The 5,006-nt window shown below is 38.7% G+C and overlaps 1 non-coding gene across 1 annotated transcript; it reads left to right on the top strand.

Moving 5' to 3' along the window:
• Positions 1-4,874: 4,874 nt before the first annotated feature.
• On the top strand, positions 4,875-5,006 carry LOC127673463 (small nucleolar RNA SNORA17). The gene has a single exon (XR_007975192.1). It is a non-coding gene; the product is annotated as a small nucleolar RNA SNORA17 (small nucleolar RNA).

Genomic DNA, 5,006 nt, shown 5'->3' with positions numbered 1-5,006 from the left:
GTTCGCACAGTGGAGGCTGATTTAAGTTGCCCCCACACCCTTAGCTAGGAGTCAAGCACAGCTGGAGAAAAGCTGCTTTTAACAAGGCCAGTGGCTTCTCAAGTTCTAAGGCAAACAGGTTGATGGTTGTTTCTCTTAGAAAAATCTCTGTAATTGTAATTATTGGGTCCAGAGTGCTTTTTCCCTTGAAATTATAGCTAGAAAAAGTAAAAATTTTGCTTGGTCTAAATTTATAAGATTCATGTAGCTGCTTCATTTTTGTTTCTGATTGGTCTTAAAGGTATAAATATGTTTTGCATGTCTTGGTTATAGAGTATTGGCTTATAAGTTATTGGGTATGATTAAAAAATAGTACCATTGATAACAAGAAAGTTAGCTTAAAAATGGTGACTCTGGGTTGGAGTCATTTTAGAAAACATGTGGCATGAGCCAACCCAGGAAAAACAGGCCTCTAAATATACTTCTAAATTGGGATAATAATAATTCTTATCCTAGAAGCTAGACTTATAAGGAATAAAATTTAAAATATCTCTTTAATAAGATATTTGAAGTTGCACTGTCATGCATTCATATATAAGAAGTGGTTGCCAAACTGAAACAGGAAAGTAATGCTTTTGGTATTGATTTTAAGATATTGATTTTAAAGAGAATGGATTGTTTAAAATTGGGTTTTGCTTTCCAAAATTGCAGTTATGCTCTAATATTGCAAGAGAAACTTATGAATTATGGTTAAACTGCCAGCATTCCATTGACTGAAGTTTTGCAGTTTGATCATAAGCTCAAGATTTTAATTTACCCATATTTGTAATTAAGGAAAAAAATCAAGCAAGTGGAGGCTGCTGTTTTGCAGGAGACTACCATAAATATTTACATTTGAGTTAAAGCAAAACTCAGAGGCACCTCAGCCTTTGTGTGGCACAGCTTTTGTCGTGCAAACCCCACCTAGGAAGTTTCAGGTCAAAACAGTGTTATTACAGAACTATCAAGGTGCTGTTCAAATTAAAGTTCAAACTTAAGATCTATGAAAAGTTAATGAGGCTGTGGAACTTGTAAAGGCATTAAGATCTGGCCTTCCTGCTCCATATAGTATTGTTGTGGATTTGGAGGGTTGTTTTTCCATTTGCATCCTGATAATTGTAAAGGGTTTGCTTCTAGTGAACTTGTAATCATTGGAAAGTTTTGCCTCAAGGAATGGCTAATAGCCTCACATTATTTAAAAAAGGTTTTGTCTCTGCTCCAATACAAGAAGCTAGGACTTTAAATCTTTCAGTGTATATTATTCATTACAAGCCTTTGCTCTTACAACGGGCTTTAAAATTTTGGACTAGTTGTTGCTCCAGAAAAGAATCAAAGGCAATATCTTTTTTAATATTTGGGACTTCAGTTATATCCTAGAAAAACCGTGGCACAGAAAATTCAAGTAAGAAAAGATAGTTTACTTACTTTTAAAGCTTCTAAGGCTAAAACTGCTCCTTCAGGTCACCACAGGAGCACTTAAGCCCTTGCTTGATGGTCTCAAGGGGGGTGCAAATTAACTGGCGAGAGAGACAAATAGCTTTGGGGAAAGTAAAGGAAATGACTGTAATCAATTGTTGGCTGTTTGTGTTAGTTTTTGCTACTCATGTGCTCACAGCAAAGGGAGCATTAATGTGGATTCATCTTTCTTCGTCTCCAAGTGAAGTTTTAGCATCCTATTATGAAGCTATTGACATATCAATAAAGAATTGTAAGGTAGAATCATGAAAGCGTTTTGGAAATAATGACTTAAGAACCTGATGAAACATCTATTCCTTATTTCAAACAGCAATTAATTTGGTTACGAAAGAATACTGATATTTGGCCTATTGCATGGTCAAACTTTTTAGGCAAAATTGATAATCACTATCCAAAAGACAATTTGTTACAATTTGCTTCTACGAATGCTTTTGTATTTCCTGTAAATTTGCCTGTATAGTCGATAGAAAATGTGCTTACTGTATTTACAGATGGTTCATCTAATGGGAAAGCAGCATATGTAATTGAATCACATGCTTATTCTCTTGACTTTCCCCTGGTTCAGTACAGATAATTGAATTGCATGCTGTAGCCACTGTTTTTTAAAATGTTGAAAAATTAAGCTTTAATTTGTATACTGATACTATGCATGTGTATATATATATATATATATATATATATATATATATATGGACTTAGAATTGCTTGAAATTCTTCCTTTTTTAGATACTGCTAATTCTCAAATCTTGAAATTATTTATGCAAATACAGCTCAAGATAAGAAAAGGTACTGTTCCTTTAAAGAAATGTCTTTGTACATTTAAGAGCTCGTCCTGGATTGCCTAGACAAGACCCCTTAAGGTGTCTTATATCCCAGGCAAACTATAGGCCTTACATAGGAACAATTGGCCACACAATCTCATTCTTTACATCATCAAAATAGTAATGGCTTGAGACAATAATTTGGTATTGCTAGAGAATGTGTAAGTCAAATTTTAAAGACTTGTTCTCAGTGTCCTCAATTTCTATACCAAATAAGGGTGTTAATTCTCAAGGACTTACACCTAATATTTATTGCAAAATGGATACTCACTATTTTAGAAAATTAAAATATGTACATGTGACTTTGGAGACCCTTTAAGGCTTTCTAGGTGTGACTGCTTGAACAGGAGAAGCAACTAAGAATGTAATTAGTCATTGCATGTATTATTTTTTTATGCTTGGTGTTCCAAATCAGATTAAAACAGATAATGGAACTGTCTTTTACAGTCAAGCATTTGAGATGTTTTGTCAACAACTTAATGTCACCCATATTATTAGGATTTTTTTTTATATAATTCTCAAGAACAAGGTATTATGGAACTTTAAAACAATATCTTCTTAAAAAATAAAAAGAGGGGAATTATATTGCCATGCACATTGTTTAAAACCATGCTTTTTATTTTGTAAAATTTAAAGTTTGGATGCCAAGGAACTCTTTGCTGGGTGTCTATAGCACCCTACAACTAGGCATAGTCATGTCTAGGTGACTCGGAAGGATCCACTTACTGGCATATGGCATGATCCCAACCCTGTTTTAATATGAGGGCAAGGTTCTGTTTATGTTTTTTCACAAGAAGAAGATGGAGCCCAATGGCCGCCCGAAACACTGGTTTGTCAGGTGGACACAGATCCTGAGTCTTCTAGTAAGTATGATTCCAACTATGAAGATGGCTCAAAAACCCTATCCACCAGAGCTGGCTGAGTTAACTTGGAGCATAGCCCCCACTCTTACCTGAGAAGTAACAGTTTTTCTGTTGATTCTCAAAGCCACCTCCCACACACTGGGAGGCCAGGCTTTGTGTCTGATTGTTGTTGTTAATTTGCAACTGAATTGAATATTTGGGATGTACCCAAAGACAGCTTTAATCCTGATTGCCCTTAACGTTTGACTTTGCATCTTAAGCATGTGGGTTGCTTCCACACAGAATCGCCTTCAACAAGCTCAGCTCTTCACCGCGGCAGTTACTCATCGCTATGAAGAAATGCATTGAGTGCACCTTCATTTGTCCTGCGTGGCTTTGCTCTGAATGGGGAAAAGATGTGCTAATGAAAACCAGCAGCCAGAGATGGGCAACTGCGCTTTTGGAGCTCCTGACATGAGGTTTCAACTTTCACATTTATAAACCACCATTTTCCTATGGGCCAAGTATTTCTCCTCTCTATACAGAGGCAGTCCTTTGTCCCTCCTCTCCCTTGTTCCTTTCCCCCTCTCCCTCCTCTTCTGTGGCAGGATTTTCCCCGTCCAGTCTATTAATACACAATACAGCAGGAGGCCTGTGATTAGATAGAAAAAAGGGAGGGGGAGCTAAGAGTTGGGGAGGCAAGAGGATGTGTGTGTGTGTGTGTGTGAGAGAGAGAAAGAGAGAGAGAGAGAGAGGGAGGGAGAGAGAGAGAGAGAGAGAGCAAGACGGAGGCAGACAGAAATAAAGAGCCTGATTCTACATAGAATTAAATAGCTGCAGGTAGTTAGGAATATCATAAGGGATAGAATAATTGGGATAACTTGTCTGATCTAGGTGGGCAGGTTGTATCATTATCAATTGGATATGAAATTATTGTGTGGGCATCTTGTGAATTGAGAATTTATTGATACATAAATCTGACTTGTTCATTATAAGCTTCTAGAATTTAGTTTTTACTGGGTTACTGACCACAGTGGGTTTATGGCTGAGAGGGTACGGGAGGCACTGAGGCAGGGAATTGAATCACGTGGGGAACAATGCAGTAGGGCGCTGATGAGGCTGGTCTAGAGACAGAGGCGCAGAGACTGCACCAGGGGCAGAGAGTTGCCAGGAGTGGCTTGGGAAGCCTGCCTGCCTGTCTTTTTAAATATTTCCCGCAATAATCTTCCGTCTCCTGTCGTTGTTCCTTATCTCTGCCCAGTCCTTCTGTGGCACCTAAATCTCCTTTGTGCTGAGAACTTGATCTTAGGATGTCTTGTGCCATTACTAGTTCTTCGCATTTTGTTGTAAATAATATGAGAGTGACTATCTTAGTGTGTACGTTGATGTGGATTACCGACACCAAATATGAGTAGCCATGGCCCAAGATTGCAGATGTAACTTTCTGTAGCATGGAGTTTGGGTACTCCACTCTATGCCTCTGGAGGGTCATAACTCTTCCAGTCACCCGCCCAGCAGCTCCCAACACACACACACACACACACACACACACACACACACACACACACACCTCTGGAGGGTCATAACTCTTCCAGTCACCCGCCCAGCAGCTCCCAAACACACACACACACACACACACACACACACACACACACACACGCACACGCACACGCACACGCACACACAGAGGATTGTGTTTGTGAGACACATAAAACCTCCTGTCCCTAGAGACAATGCATACATGGCTGCTGTGTCACATGTGTGTCAATAGGTGGCATAGAGGACACAGGCTTTGTCTATCTTCAGTGTTCTGCCCTGTGAACACCTGAATGTTTAGTACACTAAGACT

Source organism: Apodemus sylvaticus, chromosome 22 (assembly GCF_947179515.1).
Source record: "Apodemus sylvaticus chromosome 22, mApoSyl1.1, whole genome shotgun sequence".
NCBI classification, from domain to species: domain Eukaryota; kingdom Metazoa; phylum Chordata; class Mammalia; order Rodentia; family Muridae; genus Apodemus; species Apodemus sylvaticus.
Note: the sequence above shows the minus strand (reverse complement) of the source record. Positions and strands in the feature narration are given on the sequence as shown.